The following is a 25,411-nucleotide window of genomic DNA, read 5'->3' on the forward strand; positions in this document are numbered from 1 at the left end:
GGTGGAGAGGATGGTGGAGAGGATGGTGAACAGGATGGTGGAGAGGATGGTGTAGAGGATCGTGGACAGGATGGTGGAGAGGATGGTGGAGAAGATTGTGGAGAGGAGGGTGGAGAGGATGGTGGAGAGGATGGTGGAGAGGATGGTGAACAGGATGGTGGAGAGGATGGTGTAGAGGATCGTGGATAGGATGGTGGAGAGGATGGTGGAGAAGATTGTGGAGAGGAGGGTGGAGAGGATGCTGGAGAGGAGGACATTCCAATCTCTCCTCTGGGGGTTCTGAGGGAAATGGCACCCGGCCCTGCTTCTCTGCTCTGAAGTTGCAAACTGGGCAGGTGCTGTGTTTACCACCTGGGGTATTGTCTGTCAGTGCAGGAGGCAGATCAATGACCTACATGCCCCATGATGACAAGTGCAACCATTTTCTTTGTGTGACCATCCATTCACTCACTCTGACTCCATTGTTGGGCTCAATTTTCATCAATCCTCAAAGTCTCACCATTGCAAGCATATTCTTTACTCACTTGCTCTCACCAATCTTCACGCCCACAGAGTGGTGCTGTTAAGCACCCAGCTGGAGTAGGAACCACATTCAGGCTCCCCTGCAGTCTCCTCTTTTGTCAATCCAGAGGTCCTTGAGCCTTCCATCTTCACTGTGTCTGCCACCGTGGACTCCATGGTAGTTCAAACCAGAAGGTTGAGCCTGCAATTATTTAAACAGAACTTGTGGAGACATACTGGTCACAAACACTTTGGGGTCTCCTGCTCAAAATTCAAACGTCAATGGGCTCCACTGTAAAGCAGGTTCCCTCCCACCAACTGTAGACACCAGGACTGAAACAAGAGAGTGGGAGGGGAAGAAAAAAGACCTCATAAGAAAGCATTAGTGGCACAAGTCACACTTTCTGGTAAAGACATTATAATATGTAAATATATGTATGCTTTCATAATTAGCTACATGAGCAAATGTCATTTTTGCTGCAACAAGAATGAGTTTGGAAAATCTAGGCATTGGTTACAGTACTCTGTAGGATCTCTGTCTGATAAAGAGCCTACTTTCCATAATGCACATTCTGGCAATCAAATGAAGGAGCATTGGATACTGTGAATTTTACTATTGATTTGAAATCTCAAATTTTATTGAACAGCATGAACCACAAATCATTAAGCTTTATTTGCAGTTGGGATTATTCAGGAAATGATAGCCTCAGCAGCATCAAAATATTTAACCAGTGAAAGATGATTGCACACAACTCAGTTCCACTGAGCTCCTGATTCAGATGACCAAACAGTGATCTCTGGATAATATTGTTATGAAGCCAGTAGTGGACATAAGTTGCAGTGAAACCTGATATGGAGGGGTCCCTCTGCGACCTTGTGCAAGAAGCTGTAGAGAGGTATAGAATCGCACAGAATTCTAACCTCCATCTCCAAACAGATGTCCCTCTCTCATCTGCACAACATTTCATGAAAGTCAACAGACATTCGTTTTCCTGCATCTTTCCCATATCGTGACAGCACCCTAGACAGGGCAGTGCATGGCAATGCACAGCTCAAAGCTAAAGATTGCCACCAATTCTGGGTTTGCAGATACACATGTTCTTCAGCCATCCATGTAGGAATGATATGGAGGAGCCGGTGTTGGACAAAGTTTGAAATCACATATCACCAGGTTATAGTCCAATGGGTTTATTTGGAAGCACTAGCTTTCGGAACGCTGCTCCTTCATCAGGTGGTTGTGGAGTATAAGATCATAAGACCACAGGATTTATAGCAAAAGATTACAGTGTCATATAGCAATATATTGAAGAAACCTCAATTATTAAACCTTTCATCTTTTAGAATGGGTTGCAGGTTTCATTTCATTAATATGTAAATTCCAGATCTTCTTTTAAGTCACATTCTTGAGATAACTTGAGGTTTTCTAACAAAAGGTGACATCTCAGCTCAGAAAATGCATAAACGGTGTGAGTTCAGAGTCTGTCTGTATCCCAGTTTTGAGTCAGACTGGTTCTATTCCAAAGTGGAATTTAGAAAATACTACATGCATTGATCGCCTGCAGATTGTGCATGTTTTGAACAAAATAGCATGTATCTGCAAATATAATTCTGCAAACGCACGTTCATTCCATAGACTTATGTGTGTGCATGTGCATAAGAGAGAGAGGGAGAGAGAGTGTGAGTGTGTGCATGTGAGTGTATGCGTGTGAGTGTGAGTACAGGTGAGAGAGTGTGTTTACATGTGAAAGCTCGGCAAAGTGTGTGTGTGGGTGTGAGGAGTGTAGAAGTTCATAGTGCAGCAGAGGCAGGGATGATTCTATGCCTGGATCCACCAGTGATAGTTTCAATGAGTCTGTGAGGGCAATATCATCGCAAAGCATCTCAGTAATGTGACAACTTAGCAGTCTGAGCACAAAAATAACATTTGAACAGTATTGTCCTAACATCATGACATGTAGACCTGAGAGTGAGACCAGTGGGATGCCTCAATATAGACGCAGCGCATTTTTGTCCTGAGTCAGAATTCCTACAGAGTTGAAACAGGTCATTCAGCCCAATGGGTCCACACCAACCCTCCAAAGAGGACCCCACCCAAGCCCATCCCCCTACATTATCCCTGTAACCCTGCATTTCCCATGGCTACCATGATTAACTTACACATCCCTGGACACTATGAGGTAATTTAGCATGGTCTGTACACCTAACCTACATATCGTTTGGACATTGGGAGGGAACCAGAGCACCCAGAGGAAACCCACATAGACATGGGGAGAATGTGCAAGCTCCACATGGTTACCCGAGGATGGAATTGAACCCAGGTCCCTATCACAATATATCACTGTTTTTCCAATTATTTTTGGGTCAGCCAGTCATTTACTCTAAAAAAACCTTTGAATTTCTAGATTACATTTGTAGTCTTTTATATAACCTACTAAAATCCTTAAGATGTTCCTCCAGGAGTTCCCTGTACATAGTCTTAAATTTGTCAACCGTTGAACATGCCTTCAAAAAGTTGAGATATATATATCTCTCTCTTTAAAAAATTTTGTCCAAAAATTCTCGTACAACCAACAATCAGCTTTAGCATCTAAGCAAATGTATCCATTAAAACTAGACCTTAGTCAAAGTTATTTTCTCCTCGTAGAGACAAAGCCAAGGCCATACTCTGTTACCTCTTGGTTAGTAAATGAACCCAAGTCTGCATTTCCACCTCCCTCTTGTTGTTTGCACAGCTCAAATTCCCCAAAAGATGGTGCATATTATAAGTTAGAGAGCCTGCAGCATGACTCAGCTATTTTACATCTGGAGCGAAGTAATACTCTTAGAATCATTGAATCCCTACAGTAGAAAGAAAATTCTTATTTATATGCTCACTTGAAGGGATCAACGTTAATCCTTTGCTGCAACATGATATTACTCGTCATCCATTTCCTGAAGTAATCTGTCTTACAAAACAGCTCATTTACATTTCATAGTTCAATACCAACTTTCGGATGTTCTCTCCCTTGCCTAACCAACTCCTTTTACTGGAGGAAATAAAACAGTCCTTTTGTTTCAACAAACTTCCATTGAATCACTCATTTCACCAATTAGAAGAACAATTAACAAGTGCCAACATCCACAGGTAGTGCAGCAATAAAAAAACACAAATGGAGTGGGGGTGGGGCGGGGGGGTAGGAGTTAGGCAATGATGGACGGAATTTAATTAAAGTTACTTTGGAGGGGGAAATAATGTACTGCAACCCTCATGTTGCCCAATGCTGCATTGCAACCATTTTGTCCCCCACCCCCCCCAATTTAGGCATGCTTTTTCACAACTCTGAATTTTTTATATATAACCAATACCAGACCATTTTTTTTTTTAAATTAGCAACACCGGAAAGAGGGAAGGAATCTAAAGATGCTTTTACATACCACTGAACAGTTTACTTTCCACCAGCAAACCATCCATGTTTCAAATTAAACAGAAAACTGACAAGCACTGTCCAGAGGCAGTGCAATGCCAACATTGCAGGAAAGGCCAGGAAAGGAGAAAAAAAAAATGATCTATTCAGAAATGCTTTCATACACACAACTGAATATCTGTTTCTTCCATCACTAAATCACCCAAATTATGATTCACCTCGTGAATCATTTGTCTTTCCAATTAATTACCAATTTTTAAAAAAACCCTCACTATGTGTTCCAATCAGAATCAACTGCTCTTGACTATCTCTGGGGCATGTTCTGGTTCATTCGTAGATGGGCCACAATTTATGTCCAGTCTTTGGCCTGTCGTGGAACTTCTAGTGACAATGATTACCCTGCAGCTTTGATGCCACTGTGGGAGACTTCAGTGTTCCAACCGTGCAGACCTGGCCCCAGAAGATATAATTAACTGCCCATTGGGGCATCTCAATATGGAGAAGCCCTCTCTTAGTTGCAGCCTTAAAGTAGCCATTTTTTATGGGTGGCCTTACCAAGACTGCCAAAATGCCAGATTCATGACTAAGTTGGTAGTTTTGAGAGATGGGTCAACACAGTACAAAGTCACTCCTGGGCTCCCATCATCTACCCTTGCAATTTCAGGATGTATTTTCTGATAGTGGGATTTCTTTCACTCTAAAATTCTTCACACCACATTCCAAACAAATATGATATCACATTTAAAGCATTGCTCATACTTCTATCACTATATGATAGTGAAGGCATCTTTGTCTGAGAGATTTGATTTGATTTGAATTATTTACTGTCACGTTTACTGAAGAACTGTGAAAAGCTTTGTTTACGAGCTGTACAAGCAGATCATGGTAAGCAAGGATGTACAGAATTTAAAGATTGTAAAAAAGACAAATAGAGGCATGCAGGTTGTATCACACAGGGTATGCACTAGGCAAGATCAACATTAGCAAGATCAGCATTATTTGAAGTTACAGCCCATTCATCAGTCTAATATTGGCAAGGAAGAGGCTGTTCCTGAACCTGTTGGTGTGTGTATTCAAGCTTTTGTATCTACTGCTTGACGGAAGAGGATGTAGTCAAGCATTACCGGGGTGTGATGGGTCTTTGATGATATTGGCAGCCTTTCCACTGCAATAAGCCATGTAAATAGAGTCCATGGAGAGGAGATTGGCTTTTGTGATGGGCTAGGCTGTGCACATCACCCTCTGTAGTTTCTTACGTGGCTGCATAGAGCAGTTGTTATACCAGGCTGTTATGCATCCGGACAGTATGCTTTCTGTGGTGCATCTGTAAAAGTTGGTGAATGTCTTTATGAACCTGCCAAATTCCCTGAGCTGCCTGAGGAAGAACAGGGGTTGTTGTGCTTTCTTGACCATCACATCTATGTGGGAAGTCCAGGATAGCTTGTCGTTTATCAGCATTCTTATGAACTTGAGGTTCTCCACCCTCTCAACCTCAGCTCCCTTGATGTCAAAAGGGCTGGTTCTGCTTTCTTTCTGAAGTCAGTTCTTTAGTTCTGCTGACATTGAGAGATAGGTTGTTCTCACTGCAACACATCACCAAGCCTTCAATCTCCTTTCTGTATTCTGACTCATTGTTAGATATCTGTCCTATCACGGTGATGTCATCAGCAAACTTATAGATGGTGTGCATTTGGAATTGGGCAACGCAGGCATGGGTGTACAGGGAGTAGAGTAAGGAGCTGAGGACGCATCCTTGGGGGGATGCAGTGTTGAGCGTTATTGTGCAAGAGGTGCAGTCGCCTATCTTCACTGATTGGGGTCTGTGGGTCAAAAAGTTTAGGATCCAATTGCAGAGGCCGAAGCAAGGTCTTCGAGTTTTGAGATGAGTCGGGAGGGGATAAAGGTGTTGAAGGCAGAGCTGTAGTCAATGAGCAGGAGTCTGATGTAGGTGTCCTTGATGTCTGGATGCTCCAGGGAATCAGTGCAGGGCTAAGGATATCGTATCCACAGTGGACCTGCTACATCTGTAGGCAAATTGTAGGGGATTGAGACAGTTTGGGAGATTAGAGTTGATGTAGGTCATGCCCTGCATGTCGAAGCACTTCATAATTGAGGTCAGAGCCACTGGGTGGTAGCTGTTAAGGCATGTTGCATGTGCATTCTCAGGTACTGGAATAATGGTGGCCTTTTTGAAGCAGGTAGTGTCCCGGCTTTTAGGAGGGAGAGAGAGGTTGAAGATGTAGTGGGCGGCACGGTGGCACAGTGGTTAGCACTGCTGCCTCACAGCGCCTGAGACCCGGGTTCAATTCCCGCCTCAGGCGACTGACTGTGTGGAGTTTGCACGTTCTCCCCGTGTCTGCGTGGGTTTCCTCCGGGTGCTCCGGTTTCCTCCCACAGTCCAAAGATGTGCAGGGTCAGGTGAATTGGCCATGCTAAATTGCCCGTAGTGTTAGGTAAGGGGTAAATGTAGGGGTATGGGTGGGTTTCGCTTCGGCGGGTCGGTGTGGACTTGTTGGGCCGAAGGGCCTGTTTCCACACTGTAATGTAATCTAATGTTGGTGAATACCTACGCCATTTGTCTACACAGAACCTAAGTTCTCAACTGAGAACTCTGCCTGGGACCATTGTTTTCCTTGGGTTGACTGCCAGGAAGACTGATCTGACGTCTGCGGTGGTGACTGTGGGCATAAGGTCTGTCAGGGCAGTTACCATCACATCACTAGCATTCTGCTCAAACCAAGCATAGAAAGCATTGAGCATATCAGGGTGGGATGTGTTTTGTCTGCTATCTTGCTCTGTTTCATTTTGTATCCTGTTATGTTGTTTAGGCATTGCCACAGGCGGCGGGAGTCTGCATGGTTAGTTTGGGCCTCTAACTTGCTCCGGTACTGCATCTTGGCTTCCCTGATGGCTTTGTAGAGATCATATCTGGATCTCCTGTCTAGGTCTGGGTCGTCTGTCTTGAATGCTGCAAGTCTGGTCTTCAGCAGGGAGTGGATCTCCTGGTTCATCCCTGGTTGGGGAACCCTTGGAATGACTTTGTTGATTCACAGTCCTCCAAGCATTCGCTAATGAACTTCATGATGGTGGTGGTGTACTTGTCTAGGTTTTCCGTTGAGTGCTTGAATATGGTCCAGTCCACCAATTCCAAACAGTCGGAGATGATTCCACAGCCTCGGACCAGCATTGCACAAATGTTTTTTATGAAGGGTCCTCCTGTTTCAGCTTCTGCTTGTAACCTGATTTTCCAAAGTGTGGGCAGTGTTTCCAAAGCAGTAGTTGTATAGTAGTGGTCCAGAAAGTTCAGTCCTCTCAAGGGGCAGGAGGTGTGTTGGTAGCATTTTGTCAGCAATCTCTTGAGTTTAGCTTGGTTGAAGTCACCGGGCCTGATGAATAGGGCCTCGGCAGTGTTTGCAGCAGTTTAAATTTTGACAAGGGCATTCATCACATCCGCATAGGGTGGTGTGTAGTCTGCTGTCTGGATGGCGGAAGTGAACTCTTGAGGCAGATAGTAGGAATAGCATTTTGTGCAAGGTATTCTAGGTCCAGGGAGGAATGGCTTGCCAGGGGTGCCAAGTCAGAGCACCAGGAGGTATTGATCAAGAAGCATACCCCAAAGTTCTTTGTCTTGCCTGAGGATGTCGTGCAGTCCATGTGATTCATGGAGAATCCATCAGCTTGTAGGCCGCAGTCAGGAATGGGCAGGGGTGAGCCAAGTCTCAATGAAGCAGAGCACATAACAGTCTCAGATCCCTCTGGAAGGTATTTAAAGATTGAGTAAACAAAATGATTTGAGAAATAAGGGATTTTAAGTTGAGTGAAGTTGAATTGAGGTTGCATTTTCTTTCAAAATAAACAGACAAAGTGATAAGGTAAGTAAGTTCTCCAATTCAAATTGACAGAGTCAATCCCAGGGAAACTGTTCAGTCTGAGAAAGGGATCAATACTTTCACATTTGGTGAGAAAATGAAGAACAAAGGTAGAAATTCGAAAAATAGGTCAAATTTGATGTTTGTAACAATGGGTCTCTCCACTAGCTGGAGAGCTTATGACAATCAGTCATTCCACGTTCTCCAACTTTACTTAATGGTAATCAGACACTTACCCCTCAGCATTAGGGTCCTCACCATCTTCTGAGTTGATGGCCTGCTTCTAAAAGGTTACGGTCAAACAAAAGTAGGCAGCGCTCCAGTATAGGGATCATCTTTAAGGCAAGGCTTTTTCCCTGCGGATGGTCCTCACCTCATATGGATTGTTCCTTTTTCTTGAGTTGCTGAAATGGTTGGGAGGGTCCAAAACAGTCTGCAGGTATGCCCACTCGGGATTCTCCTGTGGTAGGTCGCCCACATGATGCATGGCACCGGTCTACTGACAATCATATTGTCTTTTGCCCAGGAAGATTTCTTCTTGAAAGCTCCCTTCATGAACTTAAATTGAGGGAAATGGTGGTGATGGAGATGTGGGGAGTTTTTGGGCAGATGGCAGGATCTCCAATCCTTGTCTTTCTACCTTAAGTTGCAGCACACATGTGACCCTCTGCCTCAGGCTGGTGGCAGAATATAATTCCACCCAATATTTACACTGACAAGGTCATAATAGTCTGGTACATTTTGTCAAATACCCACCTCTGTAGGTGGAAATGAGTTAAAAATGCAAGTAGATTTCTTTACAAAGAGAGAATTTTGGAACATGGTAAAAAGGTGAGGAGGGAAGATTGATTTATCAGATATATCAGAATAGGCAGCAGCATTGTGGTTTAACTGCTGGACAAGTAATCCAGAACGCTTGGCTAATATTGCAGGGCAATGGGTTTGAATCCAAACAGAACAGATGATGAGATTTAGAATTCACTGAGGGAGGACATTTAGAATTCACAGGAATTAAAAGCTACTCTAATGGTGACACATGACTATTGCCGATTGCTGTATCAACGGGCGGCATGGTGGCACAGTGGTTAGCACTGCTGCCTCACAGCGCCAGAGATCCGGGTTCAGTTACCGCCTCAGACAACTGTTGGTGTGGAGTTTGCACGTTCTCGCCGTGTCTGCGTGGGTTTTCTCTGGTTGCTCCGGTTTCCTCCCACAGTCCAGAAAATTGCAGGTTAGGTGAATTGGCCATGCTAAATTGCCCGTAGTGTTAGGTGAAGGGGTAAATGTAGGGGAAAATGTCTGGGCGGGTTGCTCTTCAGAGGGTCGATGTGGACTTGTTGGACTGTTTCCACACTGTAAGTAATCTAAAAAAAACCTTCGGGTTCACAAATATCCTTTAGTGAAGGAAATATTTTGTCTACATATGACTTCAGACTGAAAGCAATGTGGCTGACTCTTAACTGCCCTCTGAAATGGCACTAGGAAAATACTCAGTTTCATGGCAGTTAGGGATGGGTAACAAATGCTAGTGTAAACAGCAACATCCACATCTTGTGCACAAATAAAAGAAAATGATAATGTTGAATCAAATGACCTTGTCTTTGTAAGGTATTTCACCTTCTTAACGATAGAAGGGAACATTGTGTATTTGGATCTCAAGATTGAATTCATGGAATAGAATTAAAAACAATGCTCAATGATTTAACTGGGTCATGGTGTATACTTTAATTTAGGTTCTTAATGAAAATTGCTGTTTCTTTCTCAATGGCATGCCGTCAGTGATAAAATAACAGCATGGCCCTAGCTTACACAAACAGTGTGAATTGCTGCAGGAGCTGCCACAGAAAGCATAATCACAATCCATTGCAACATATTTTGCCCACAGGTTTAGACAGTGTGACCTGTATTTCTCTAATTGAGCAAATCCAATTTGGCAGTGTAAGAATTTCTATCTTTTATACAGGGACATAGGTTAACAGACATCTCATGGTAAATTGATCTAGGATACCAAACAGACATTAGTTTTTTTTTTAATATTACGCATGCATCAAATTGTCAGCAAAAAGGTATTGATTTCATCTTGATTACACTGGAGATATGTCTAAAGCAAACTAAGCTTTATGTCAAAGGCAGAAAGGCGTTAGCCACAAATTTTTGCTCCATAGCACCATTGGTGACAATACATATCTTAAATGCGGCAGAAGCATGTGACAAAAGATTTTTGATATTAATTAGCATTCAATATTGATTTTGCGCAAAAATCAACAGTTTTTAACATTTCTGGCTCTGCTTCGGTCCTGTTGATGAACATATACTCAGCACAATACGGAATCTCCATTTAGAATGATTTACTGGGATTATGTTATAGAACTAATAGAAGTACTGTGTTGTTGGAGGAGTTGGCATATGTACCTATTGTTAAAAAGATATAGCACAACCACTCTGAAGGATTGGTGTTCTTTGGAAGGGTTTCTTAACATTGAACTTGTTCCCAGAATTAAAGGTGATAATTGCAGACCATTTTGAGCTGCAGAGTCACAGGGGCTGAAGCAGAGGCAGTATAGATGGAAAGAATTGGCAAGAAAAGGACTCTTACTAGGAGTTCTATCTGACCAAGAGTCGTCAGATTCTCCTACTTGAATCACAGCCAGGAAAAATGTCTGCAGATATTTTCATATTGTTTGCATCACATTAGTCATAGGATAATCACACATCTCATTCCCTCTGACAATAAACAGGCCTTGTCAAAGGTTTAGCTTAGTGTGTTTACACAGCATCCGTTGTGACATTAGAGTGTCCAAAGTGTATTCATAATTTAACATGTACAGCAGCCCATCAGTGGAGCAAGGTCCTACAAACAGTGATGGTACCTTTTAGTGATGATGGGCAATAGCTGAACATCAGCCAGAATACAGAAGAAATCCCTTTTTTGATTGGACATATTGGGAGGATCCTTTCCATCCATCTATCTGAAAGAGCAGGTAGGACCTCAGCTAAATCTTTAATCTGGACAGTTTTGCAATGTTCCTAGAGTAGTTTAATGAAATTATGTTTAAATCAGTCATGCCTGTCTAAGGATAATAAAAAGTCTGTCTCATGAGGAGGGGTGATGACATCCAATTCAGAATGGCAGACTATTCCCTGAAGTGCTGCTGGGCCATTTAGAGGTGCAAAGGTACAGTAGTCTCAGCAGCACCAAACTGTTCTTTTTTTCTGACACACTAAATTGGTGAATAATACAATTCTGCCACCTAATAAGTGTGTACACCTGCCATATTGGCCAGTTAGATGCCCATTTTGTACCTGTAAAGTAGATGTAGTGACATTGATTATTCCAGTGACTGTTTGAATTCAGACTGTGGTCATGGATGAAACTTCCCTTCCCTTTGACCTATTCAGCCTGCTCTTCCATTCAAAATGATCATGAACTGATCCTCAATCTCAACAAAATACTCCTGGGAATCAAAGCTGGGAACTAAATATTCAGGGTTTTCAGACTTTTCAAAACTTTGTACTGGAAACAAAGGATGGTGGGTAGCTTTGGAATTGCTTTGGCTGAAATAAATATTATTGAACAGAAGACATAGAATTCGTGTGGGTGGGGATAAGAAATAAAAGGGTCGGACGACACAGGTGTCAGTCATCTTTCGGGCCCCAGCAGTAGCTATACTGTAAGATGGAGAATAATGAGGGTATACAATAAAAGGCACATACCCCTAAATGTTTAGTTCCTAGGTTTAATCTCCTTGTAACCATGTCTCCATAATGGCTATAAGAACATTGCCATTGATCTCAATTTATGCAGTGACATTAATTAATTAATTTTCTTCTGAATACTATGTTAATTGAATTAAAGAGCCATTAATTTTGCTTATTTACCTTTTATCCTTCTTTGATGGTATTAGGTGCTTCTTTTTAAACATATATAAATCTTGGACTTTCCTATTCCACCCTAAGCATTTTTACCTGAATAGCTGCCCTACGGTGATGTCATATCCTTTTATTTTGTAATCCTCCATACTGGGTGTCAGTTAGCTCAGTTGACTGGATAGCTGGTTTGTGACACAGTGATTTCTTCTGCTGAAGGACCTTCTCTACATTTCCGGTCACCTGAGACATGGTGACCCTTAGGTTAAACCATCGGCAGTGTGTCTTTCTCTAATGAGAGTAGCTTGATGGTCAGATAGGACTATGGCTTCTTTACTTTAATCCTATGTTCCCCCTCTCCATTACACCTCCCCCCATTTACTTTAGGGTTTTCTCTATCGCCGTTGTTACTTGATTGTCTAGGACATTGGTCCAAGCACAGTTCAAGTAAACCCTGCCCACTGGAGCAGTTTTCCTCCACCCCAGTACCATGCCAGTGCCACAGACACAGAAAGCCATTCCTTCCACACCAATCCTTGAGCCACATATTTGACTCCTTAACTTTATTTATGCCATAGTTTGCCCATTGGTCAGACAGTAATTCAGCGAATATTGCCTTTGAGGTCCAGTCGTATAATTTAGCTCCTAACTGTTCAAATTCTTTGAGCAGAACTATTTTCTACTTTGATCAATGTAGTTGGTACTGCTGTGGATAATAACTGTTGAACCCCTTCCCTCCCCTCCCTTTCCAAGTTCCCTTTCAGTGCTGAGAAGATGTCTAACCCTAGCACAGGGCAGGCAACACAGCCTTTGGGACTCACGCTCACAGTTCCAAAGAATAGAATCTGTTCCCCCTATTCCTGCTGCCAATTGAAATGATGTACCTCTTGCCTTTCCTACTTGAATGGCTCCCTGTACCGCACAGTCTTGGTTAGTTTGTTCATCCTCCTTGAAACCCCCACCCTTATTCACATAGGGGCGGCACGGTGGCACAGTGGTTAGCACTGCTGCCTCACAGCGGCAGAAACCCGGGTTCAGTTCCCGGAGTTTGCACATTCTCCCCGTGTTTGCGTGGGTTTTCTCTGGGTGCTCCGGTTTCCTCCCACAATCCAAAAATGTGCAGGTTAGGTGAATTGGTCATGCTAAATTGCCCATAGTGTTAGGTGAAGGGGTAAATGTAGGGGACTGGGTCTGGGTGGGTTGCGCTTCAGCGGTTCGGTGTGGACTTGTTGGGCTAAAGGGCCTGTTTCCACACTGTAAGTAATCTAAAACACTTACTGCAAAACTAATGGAAAATTGGAGAGACATAATCTCCTAGGAAGCTATTCCAGATCTGTCTCACCTACGGTCACACCCTTCTGTCCATGATCACAAACTGGAATTACCTAATCTGAGAGGTGTGACCACCTCCTGTATAAATCTGATTTGCAGCAGCTCCCACATGCTGCTGCTGCAACATGTCACTTGACCTACCTTCTCCGTTGTATTTTTTTAAAATAGCCCTTTACTCTTGAAGAATTCCTTTCTGCCCTTTATGCTTTACTGTTATTTTTTATTGTTTTTACACCAGTATCAATCTTATACTAAAGTTATTAAGAAATAAGAGAAGATATGACTAGAGGCCTAAATACAAAATAAAGACCTGATTTTTACTTTAAAGACTAGAAATACTCATCAATCCTGCTCACAATAAGCTGCTTTATTTAAGCAAAGAGCAACCAAACACATCTTTCCTTTTGTTTGTTTTGCATTCAACTCCAGCACTCTATCGCAAATCCCATTCTGAAGTGCTAGATTACATTATGTTGGCGAATCACACATGTTCCCAATAGGAGGACCTGGGTGGGTTTCAGCTGGTTCTTATTAGTCTACTCTTTCATTGCAACCTTTGGAAAAGAAACCTGATTAAAGCTAGCAACTATACAAATTAAACTGTACTTCAGTGCAATTTCAGTACTGATTACAAATACAAAGTAAATTTGGTTTCAATAAAATAAAGACTTAGATTTCCTTACTCCAACAAATGCATGCACTCATTCCTAGCCATGCTACTATTTATGATCCACCCAATTCTCAGCCTAATTTTCTTCATCTTAATCTACCATTGTAATCTTTGATTTTGCTCTCTCTCAAATGATTGGATTAGAGCTGGACCATTTTTAAGTGAAATCAGGAAGGACATTATTGCAAAAGAAAAGGGTAACAGAAATCTGGAAGTTGCAATTCCAAAAGATTGTGAAGACCTGGTATATTGACATTTTAAGGATGCAATTGATTTATTTTTAGGCAAGGATAGCAAGGGATATAGAACAAAGGCAGATAAATGACTTTGTGGTATAGACGATCCATAATCCAATGGAATGACAGTACAGACTTGAGGTGCTTATTTTGTACTTCTTTTCCTTTGGTCTTTTGACAGTTCATATTCATCTCCAGTATTATAAGTATTTATAAGTATGTTAAAGAAATTGTCAGCAGTTTCTGATTTCATTGCTCACCCAATTATCATTGGATAAGAATAACCTTTACTTTCTGCGTGCTTACAATTTACAGTATTTCTTAACTATAAAAACAGCTGCTGTTTGATAGATTCTGAGGTGGCAGTGGTTTTAATTAGTTTTACTGTGTTGATACTTTAAATTCAGATGGTAACTAATTAGTTCTGTCATTCTTCAATATAATATTATGAATAATTCTATCAGTATTCCATTAAACAGGGCACTGTGCAAATCACAACCGTGTATTTGCCGCACCAGATTAATTCTGAATTCTTTGCTTTTATGCTGAACTCCATAAGGTGACAGCATGAAAGGAAAAGAGAGGAGAATAGTAAACTGAATAATTTCCTTCCTGTGCTTTCGATGATCGACAAAGGAGTTGCAATTTTCTTCTCAAATTAAATTGCTCTTTACATTATTCATTCCTCATCCCCGGTGAAAGGTATTTGCCTGAAACATCGATTTTCCTGCTCCTCGGATGCTGCCTGACCTGCTGTGCTTTTCCAGCACCATACTCATGACTGCTCTTTACATTAGTTCATTCAAAATGTGAAAGTTCAATGCTCAGCAAACAAAATTAAATTGCATTAGTGTTGTATGAGCATTTCCTACATCCCATTTCAAGGTTTCTCTGACAGAGATTTACAAAATTAATGTTATTAGAGGCAAGTTGAGAAGAAAAATAATTATACACAGCTTCTCATAATTTCAACGTCATTTCTGCAACGTCATTTTCATAAAGTAGAGAATTGCCATTTATGAAATTGTCAATCTTGTCATTTTACTATAAATGTGTTCACACACCAAACAGGATTGACATTCACCATAATTTTATGTCAGTAATCAACTTTGCAATGGTCCTGGTTGTTTTGGTAAACATGTTTTTGCACCAAAAGGGTGCCAACTTTTCCTGTTACAGATTACCAGTTATGGCAATTTAAACAGCTGTTACTGTTACTGAGACTATTTGAATAATACTAATGATTGCATATATCTCCCACATACTCAGTGTCAGTTGAATGAGCTGTGCCAGTTGCAATATTGAATAGAAATGCCCATGCCTAGAATTTTACGAGAAATAGTGCTAAAAAAAAATTCTGGCAAATAAATATTGACTGAAGAAAGTTTTAAACCTTCCAAACTGTAAAAACTGGTAAGTATGTTAGAAAGTGGAACAAATATACCTGAGGAGATTTGTTTGAACTAACAGAGATTTTATTATCCATTTATTCATTTTGATTGGTAAGGTCATTTTCTGCTGCAGTCTTCAATTTCAGTGGAAGCTTAGTGCTTCAGTGAGTTACCACTTTTGAACTGAAACATTACTTAAGATCAATTGTTAGGGGTGGAACACATTAATATTTATTAATTGACATTTTCCAGTTTTTGAAATCCATTTCTTCTGTAGCAATTAATGTGTGTCTCTTGCTGCTGTGCCTTTAGCCATCAAAGTCACTGGTGCAAGACCTTTGCAAGCATAAAATTACACTGACATTGTCCATCAGTACTTAGAAACAGACTAATGCATTAGGCTAAATTTTTTGTGGGAACATACTCCTCATCCTCCCTGTTTGGAAAGTTGACCAGCTCCTTGGCAGCTTTAAATGCAGCTGCCCCACAGACAATGATATATTGTGTGAGGATGGGGCTTTAACAGCTCAGGGACTTGAGGTCAACCCCTTAAAAGCTGCTGGCCAACTTGATTGGCTAGCTGTTTAGACCCAGGAGTGCCAGGACGTAAAATGAGTCCAAGCATTTGGGCTGGGAAAGGATAACAGATCACAGTGAGAGGAGGGAGGGACAGAGGAATGGAAAGAAAGGCTGCACGGGAGACACAAATGAAAGGAGGAAGGAACCACCTTGGGATAATATCCCTATTTGGCACAGAAAGTTCCCAAAAGTTGTGTCCCCACCTTTCTGCTCATCTTTGGCCTGCTCCTTGAAATCTGCCAAAGTGATTCCAGTTCCTTCACCTTCCCCAGCTGCTTGTATTAAAGTGGTAAAGGCAGAACAAAATCTTTGAATGATCATTGATTGGCTTCTCAAGGGCTTCAATAAATGAAGAGTTTATAGGTAACATCTAATCCAACACACCTATAAAATGGAGGACAGGGTGGAACTGGGTGGGAAGGCTCTGGGCTAGCCACCTGTTTTATTTTTCATGCCCTTTTGCCTCCCAATTGGTTGGTACAGTTCCCCAAGGTTTGGCCTATTGTTCTGATATCACGTCATGGGATTAATGCTGTTGCAAACTGTTCTTATCTGGTGTGTTATACACATGTGCACATTTATGCACTGTCAGTCAGTACGTTGTATAAAAATCCATATGAGCATCAGATATCAGTGTCTGAAACTTCATCCATGCAGTTTCAAACATGGATATTAAGTATACAGAATAAAGTGTATTCAATTATACCTGTAATAATATCAGTCAGAAAGTGAAATAATACTACACTGTTACTGCTTGCATAGCTCCAAAGCACATTCTGGTGTTTGTACATTCAAATACAGTTTTGTGCAACAATTGTTATATCCTTAATGCATATCAACATGTGTTAACGTTAATATTTCTACTGAAGTGTCATTGCTACTAGATATGCAAATATAGCACTAAATTGCACAAAGTAAGTTCTCACAAACAGTAAATGAATAAATGATCAGATAATCTGTTTTAGTTGTGGAATTTATAGAAGGATTGTTTACTAGGAAACCATACGATTTCCCAGTACTTCAAGATGCAGTAAAGCTTTCCAATTACCTAACATGCATGTGGTTAGCATTCCTCAGATAATGATTCTTCAGATAATAGAAATGTTTTCAGATAATCCTTCACTTTTATTAAATTTTCCCCTGCTGCTGGAGCTCAATGTGTGAAATTGTAAAGAGGTCCATCTTTTATGAAAATTGTTACAAGTTGTATTGTTATGATCACCAAACAGATCCATAGTTCTTAAAAATAAATTGAAACTTCCAGTTTATAGCTGAAAGAATGACAAGATAAGAATTCTCATTTTAAGACATTTAATATAACAAATAACTAAAAACACTGGATTGCATTTTCTGAAGAGTGATATTCTTATGCATGGAACTGTTAGAGCCAAGCAAACGATATCCACTTTTCACAGCAGTCAGCTGCTGTTTCCTGAAACTTTAAGATCCTAACAGCTACAATGACAGCTTCTGCCAAAATATAAGTACATAAGGTAAGTATGTGTTAAGGTGCTGAGAGGGTAATGTATTCAAATGGACAAGGCAGACAGAGTGTTAGTTAAATAGTGTTCCAGATAAGGAGGGTAACAGCTGGGATGTGCGCCAACTACATTGGGTCTGGGGGAAGTGTGGAGTCAAGCCAGCCATAGGACTGGTTGTGGTGTCAGGTTGTGTCTGTCAGAGTGCTGGGGGCGATGGATCAGTTCCAGCGAGAGGAGTGCGTAGGGCCACATGGTGGCTCAGTAGTTAGCACTTCTGCCTCACTGTGCCAGGTTCTTGGGTTTGATTCCAGCTTCAGGTGACATTTTCCCCGTGTCTGCATGGGTTTCCTTTGGGTGCTCTGGTTTCTTCCCACAGTCCAAAGATGTGCAGGTCAAGTGAGTTGGCCATGCTAAATTGTCCATAGTGTTCAGAGATACCTGCATTAGGTGCATTTGTGAGGGGTAATAGGGTAGGGGGGATGGGTCTGGGTGGCATACACTTTGTAGGTCCGGTATGGACTTGTTGCGCCAAAGGGCCTGTTTCCATACTGTAGGGATTCTATGAGAAAAGAAAGTCAGATGGTGTAATAGTCTGTGGTGGTGTAGGGGGAGTAATACAGGTAGCAGAGTATGAGGTAAGTAAAGGGTCTGTTATATAGTTACTAAGGGGTTAAATTTTGAATATATTTGTCTAAATTTTCCTGAGTAACCACTCTATTTAATTTGACCAGAGCCCTCCAAAGTCTGAAGCTTAAACGGATCACTGGAAGGATGCTGCTCAGTTGTAATCGAACAGTCTAACATTAAAGCATTGAAATGTCTCTGAATGCTATGTTCGTACATAGTCTCTGATTGTAATAGATATCTGTTGGATTCCTCAATACTGCAATATCCATGCCTAGTTTCTTCTGTTGAGGGATGATGAGGAATATCATAAGCAGCTGCATTGCACAAATAGAGTTACTGACAGTTTGGAAGTAGTGGTGAGGGCCCGAGTTACACCAGAATAAGGCAGGTAAAAATAAACAACAAAGACAAGAATTTTTAATAAGTCATGAAGATATAAAACATCTTTCTTCCTTTCATGTATGAAGCATCACAACTTCAAAAACTCATGAGTGTTTAAACCCTGAAAAATCTTTCTTCCTCTTCACTCCCCTCTGACCCCATGCCTTCCTCCATCCTTTCTATTCATCCCAGCTGTAGGTCCATCTAACTGAGCAGCTTGGGCTTAAATTGGGAGGTTGGGTACTTTGGGCCTATGAACTGGAGTCTAGAAGCAAAATCTATGACTTTGCTGAAACGCATAAATTCCTGAAGGTATTTGATACAGTGGATGCTGAGAGGAAGTTTGCCTTTGGTGGGAAGTCTATAATGAAGGGCCAGAATTTTAAAAATAAGGATCACCCCACTGATATTAGGATATATATTTTCTCTCAGAGCACCATTAACTCTGTAAAATGCTCCTTCCAAAGAGCAAATGAGTGTGTCATTGAACATGTTGTGTTTGATCGATTTTTTTATTGACAAGGGGATGAAAGGTTTTGTGGGCTTGAGAGTGGAAAGGAGAGTTGAGGACACATTCAGAACAGCCATGATCAGCAGATGCTTGAAGGGTCAAATGACCTCCTCCTGCTTCCAATATGTCATACCTTTGTAACACTCCTCACTGAGTTGAATTCAGCAGCATGTTAAATTCTTCTTTTGTTGCATTTTGTCTCTATGCCTCGTTCTTTTGCCAAGTACCTAGCCCTGTACAGTGCACCACTTCTTATTTATTTATTCTCTTTTCTTCCACCCAATCACAGGCCTTTCCATGCTTTCCCATTTTCCTCCTCCCACAAGCCTATCCCCACCTTTTTCAACATTCCAATTTTGGTGAAAACTCATCAACCTGACACCATAACTGTTTCTCTCAGATGTTGCTGAGTCTTCCCAGCATTCCATATTTTTAAACAAAATTCAGATTTCTAGCATTTGCATTATCTAGTTTTTTCCACAAGAGCTCTTAGTTATGATTCTCAGTAAGTGTGAAACCTGATTAGTTTTTAAAGTGCACGGACAAGCTTGGTTTGGAAACTAAGTGGTGAAGCATATTACTAGAACAAAGCCCACAGGAAAATCTTGATGCTAAAGCTCCAATGTCTCGCAATGATCCCAAGTTTCTTCCTCTCCATCTTTTGTCATAAATTTGAACTCATGGCAATCAATTTTACATCATGCCAGATTTGTATTTCAATTGAAGCTGAGTCACTCCCATCTAGAGGTCTCATCTTTCTTTGCATTCCAACATCCAATTTTTATTGTGTCCCTTCTGTAAAATGTAAGCTGGAACAGGAGAGAAGTACATGGGCTGATGACTTGCTAACATCCATTTTATACATTGCTGTTAATGTGATGGATGTTGCTATCACTAACAGATGCATTTCTCCACTATTTTCGACAAGAACGCTTGTACTTTGGTTATATTCTGTGCGTAGCTGTAATGCTGCTTGACAATCTAAGAAAAATAATTTGAATAAGAACCACAGGCTGAAAATGATCTTTACTTCAAAATAAATAGAGCAGAATTCAGTACTCAGGCGAGGCATTCTTCTTGAGCTGATAGGATTATTTCAGAAAATGTGTGATGGTTCATTAGAGTATAGGGGATTGCAAAGCCTGTTAGTTGTTTGAACATTATTTTGCAATTTTACAAAAATCTATAAAATATTTTTAACATTTAGTTTTATTATTCAACTTCAGAAAAAGCATTTGCTTATGTTTATTAAATTATTGCTCTTTTAAATATATTTCCATTGTTCATTTCAATTGCATGCCATTAGAAAGTTTGCATGCAGTGCATATTAATCTAATTCCCTCAGCTTTCCTTTTCATAATTACGTCTCTAATAAAGGAACACTTTTAAAAGAGGGTTTTTTTTCTAACTTCAGAAACCTAGTCAAAGTTTTTGTCCCAACTTGCAGATTTTATTAAGAAAAGGTATTTACGCTGTTATACACTCTTGAAACATAAAATGGGGGAACTGTAGAATATTTAATTCTCAAATTACTTCTTCATCTCAACAGACTATTAAGGAATGCATGAAGAATGAAGCAAGCAGTGAAAGCAAACTGGTTTCTTAGAAGAAGGGATGAAAATCCTAAAGAGATTGTCAGACAAGACTGGTTTCAAATAAATCCCATTTGTTAAGGTCTGAAAGTTATTCAGCCAGGAAATAGTACCAGTTGACCTTAAAATGAAGGTAAAATGAGCCAAAAAATGCATTTTGAAGCAAAGCTTTGGATTCTAAGACTACACTTGAAATCAAAATGATGATCTTTTATTTTACTCTTTGTTTCAATTGCAAACTTCCTCACAAATGTATTGCTGCTTGTGATATTAAGGTTCCACCCTGATGATATTGATATTCATGATTGCAATAAGGCTGAAGATTGAAAAAGACTTCCAAATCAGAAATACCCTGTACTGGTATTTTTCACATCAGCATTTGTCCCAGTACAAACAGTATTGCACTCTAATTAATAGATTGATGAGCTTTCGACAGATTTGTGAATGCATTATTTGTTACCAGTAGTTTATTGTCCAATTTCAACATATATTTCTGTCTTTATAAAGCATACCCATTCACAAAGCAGTAAAAATGTCTCTTAATTGTGTTTACTTCCATTACCCTATTCTGTCAAATGTTTTGCTGATCTAGATTGATCTTAATGCAGTCTATTATCTGTGGCTAATGCTGCTGCTTCAAAAATATAAAAATAGATAATAAAGTCAACCTTTTTAACTGAAAAAGATAAATCATGCTGGTGTAATGGAAGGCTTCCAATTCTCTGCCAATATATAGAAGTGGATTTGTCTGATTCCCTGGCAGTTTAGCAGTGGAGTTGTGTCCATTTTCCAAAACAGTATAGTGGAAGACAGCTGCATATTTGTGTGTCCTGGCAGACTTGTACATCAAACTGCAAAATCATAATTGAATCATAAATAACCACATTTTGCAGTATTTCAAGCCAAATACATTTTGAAAAAAGCTGAGACAAAGTGGCAGATTTGCAATTGTCTCTTGCCTGAGAGCCAGTGGTAGAAAATACAATAATGGGCTGAATATTTATAGATTTATCTATAATAAGTAGATTAATCAGAGGATGTAAACCCAAATTCCAAATGCATATTCAATAATCTACTAGCTCCGCTGCAGGGAGGGCTAAAGAGAAATATTTACTGTCAGTTTACCAGTACTGGTGAAGGTGTGCTTTGAAATGGTCTATTCCTCAGTTATGCTGGGGCCAATGTTCTTGTTAGACATACAATTAGGGAAGTCGAGAAGCTTTTAAATGAAATACTGGGGAAAGGGGACAAGGGGAAGGCCTGGGATATCAAAGAGTAGAGTAAAGGCAAGTGGGTAAGGTATTATATTAAGATTGTGACAGGATAGGAAGCACAAAGCTAAGAATGAATCGTCAGGCAAGGTTACAGTTTATATTTTAAAAATCGTAAAAGGTAAAAGAGAAAGGGAGATTGGCCCCAAATCTTGGGAACAGGGTTCAAGTCCCTGGAGTGGAGGCAGGTGAGGTTAGATCTGGGGTAAGATCAGGTTGGAGGAGGCTGGGGGGCTTTGTAGGTTATTGGGGCTGGAGTGGGAGAGATTGAGGTTTTTAAAATTCATTCATGGGATGAGGACATCAGTAGCTAGATCAGCATATATTGTCCATCCCAAAATGCCCAGAGGGCAGTTAAGACTCAACCACATTGGTGTAGGTCTGGAATCACATGTCGGCCAGAACAGGTAAGGATGGCAGATTCCTTCCCTCAACCAGGTAGATCTTTCCAACCATTAACAACAGATTCATGGTCATCATTAGACTTTTAATTCCAGATTTTTATTGAATTCAAACTGCATCAATTGCCATGGCAGGATTCAAACCCACATTCCTGAAACATAGAAAATCAGTGCAGGATTTGGCCAATAAACCCTTTGAACCTGCACCACCATTTAATATGGTCATGACTGATCATGCAATTTCAATATCCCATTCCCACTTTCTCTCCATATCCTTGATCCCTTTAGCTGCATTATCTGGGTCTCTGTGTCCAGTGACAATATTACTAGGCTGTCACCCCCTTACGCTTGTGTCCCAAGCCTAGGAAGCAGGAGCTTGTATCCTGGGGACAAGGGATGGGAGTTGCAGGGGTGGAGAGGCTCAGCTCTGGATCTGTGAGATGATCAGGTACAGCAATGGGAAAGTGGGTTTGGCTCTGGAGTAGGGGAAATGGCTCTTGACTCTGGAGCAGTGTTGTTCATGTCCTGGGGGTGGGTTGGGGAGAGACAGTGGTGTCAGATCAGAGTCTGGGAGGCTTTTGGAGTGCGGGGTAGGTGTAGTCTGGGGTGTGTGAGTTACATATGGGGTCAATTTAAAAGATATTAAGGTGTTAGGCAAGGTACTTATTGATCTAACTTTTTCTTAATAACTATTTATTTCAACAGAAATCTCCAAAATCTCCCAGCACACCTACTATGATGGGGTCCTGCAAGGTCCCCACGCACAACTCCTGTGTGTGCTTCAAGGTAACTGTTTGGCCATTGGAAAATCCAGGCAAATATTCGGATTTGCCTTATCCATACTGTGTACTATTTCATGCACATTTATATAATTACTTATCAGATGATTCCTTTCCAGTCTGAGAAGTTCATGATTCTCTGCTCTTTTTTGCTTCTATGATTTGATGAAAATATTTCAAGTTTCAAAACTTTTACTTAATTAACAAACTTTACTAAACTGAGAAAGTTAGAGAGTGACACCTAACTTTTTAAGTCACATGTGACATTTTCAAAACTGAAAGAAGTCAGCAATCTGATAAGATTTGTATTGATCGAAAGGAGGGGAGAAGGAGATTAAAAAGGGAAGGTCTGGGCTAAGGCAGGAGACCAAAGAGATAAAACAATAAATTTATCATTGAACAAAAGGCAAATGATGTGGAAATGGTTGTAAGGAATGAAAAATGTCCAGATTGAGTGTGAATGACAGAATAGTGCTCCATCTTAAACCCATACATATTTAACACAAGAATAGACTGGCGCACGGCAAAATATAAAAACAGAGTCAAAATGAAAAACAAAGTTTGCAGTTTGAAATGGTTGGTCTCAATGCTGAGGCCAAAAGGATGTAAAATGCCCAAATGGAAAATATATGTTCTGTTCCATGTGCTCATGTGGAGTTTCACTAGAACACTGCAGCAGGCCAAGGATAGAAATATCAACATGAGAGCAAGCTCATTCATTAACATGGTAAGTAACTGGAAATTTAGGCAATGCTTGTGGACTGAGCAGAGATGTTCTGTAATGTGGCCAATCTGCATTTAGTCTCCTTAATATTTTGCATTTACCGATTTCCGTTTTCCTCATGGTGTTTGAAAAGGTGTCTGACTGAAACTTGCTTTCACGGTATGTTTTCTCCCAGCTCTCAGTTATTTCATACGCATTTCAACTGGACTTCTATCCTTCATGTTTTGAAGTTTCTATTATCTTCAAGACATTCAACATCCATCAGACTCTATTTCGTACTTCATCCATGTTGTCTGTTATGCACCCCCAAAATGAGCACAACCAACCTCTCTCTCAAGTAGAACTGACTTATACTTTCCCAAAGTTCTTTGGCCTTGATTTTAATTTTACTTAATACTGCAACTTCAAACTTTCATCTCTTGCTTTCAGCAATTTTGGAATGTGAGATCTAACAGCACGTGGATACCAATGCCCCAACTCTTGCTTTGTCTTTCATTCCCCTGTTTCTATCTCTACTAATTTGTCGTGTCTGAGGCCCAAACATCTTCAGCTGCTAAATCAATGATTTTGTCTCTAACAGAAGGTTAAGTGTGGAGATATTTGCAAATGATTGTGTAATATTCAACACCATTGTGACACCTCAGATATTGAAGAGTCCATGTCCAAAGCAGCAAGACCTGTGGAGTATAAATTGGGAACAATGGTTCTACGGGAAAGGCACAACAGAAATGTGCAGGCTGTTTAAGGAGCACTTGTTGCAGGTATTGGATAACTTTGTCCCACTGAGACAGGCAAGGAATGATGAGGTGAAAGAGCCTTGTATGACAAGAGCAAAGGAGCTTCTTGTCATAAGGAAGAAGGAAGCTTACTAAAGGTTCAAGAGCAAGGATCTGTCACAGCTTTAGATGATTAAAGGGTACTGGGAAAGAACTGAAAGATGGACTGAGGAGAGCTAGGAGGGCATGAAAAAAGCCTTGGCAGGAAAGATTAGGGAAAATCCAAGGTGTTCTACATTTCTGTGAGAAATAATATAATGATCAGAGAGAAGGTAGGGCCACACAGGGATAGTGAAGGAAACTTGTGTCTGGAGACTGGAGAAGTAGGAGAGGCCCTAAATGAGTATTCACTAGTGGGAGAAACCTTGTTGATAGTGAGAACACCATGGACAAGGTTAATAGGCTGAACAAATTGATATTAAGGAAATGGATGTGCTGGAAATTCAGGGAAGCTTCAAGATAGATAAGTCTCCAGGGCCAGATCACATATATCTAAGATTACTATGGGAAGTGAGGAATGAGATTGTGTGCCACTGGCAATGATCTTTGCATCCTCACTCTCCACAGGAGCAGTACTGGCTGATTGCAGGGAGGCGAATGTTGTTCCTCTATTCAAGAAAAGGAATAGGGAAATCCCTGGGAATTGCAGACCAGTCAGTCTTACATCTGTGGTAAGCAAGGTACTGGAAAGGATTCTGAGAGATAGGATTTATGTCTATTTGGAAAAACATAGTTTGATTAAAGATAGTCAGAATGGCTTTGTGTGGGGTAGGTCATGCTTCACAAGCCTTATTGAGTTCTTTGAGGATGTGACAAGACAAGTTGATGAAGATTGACTAGTGGATGTGGTGTATATGGATTTCAGTAAAGTATTTGATAAGGTTCCCCATGGTAGGCTCATTCAGAAAATTAGGGTTAGAGGAGTTTTTATGCATGAAACACAGAAAGCTCGCACACTTGTGCAGCAGGTAGTCAGGAAGGATAATGGAATGTTGACCCTTATTTCAAGAGGGTTGGAG

Source organism: Chiloscyllium plagiosum, chromosome 1 (genome assembly GCF_004010195.1).
Source record: "Chiloscyllium plagiosum isolate BGI_BamShark_2017 chromosome 1, ASM401019v2, whole genome shotgun sequence".
NCBI lineage: Eukaryota > Metazoa > Chordata > Chondrichthyes > Orectolobiformes > Hemiscylliidae > Chiloscyllium > Chiloscyllium plagiosum.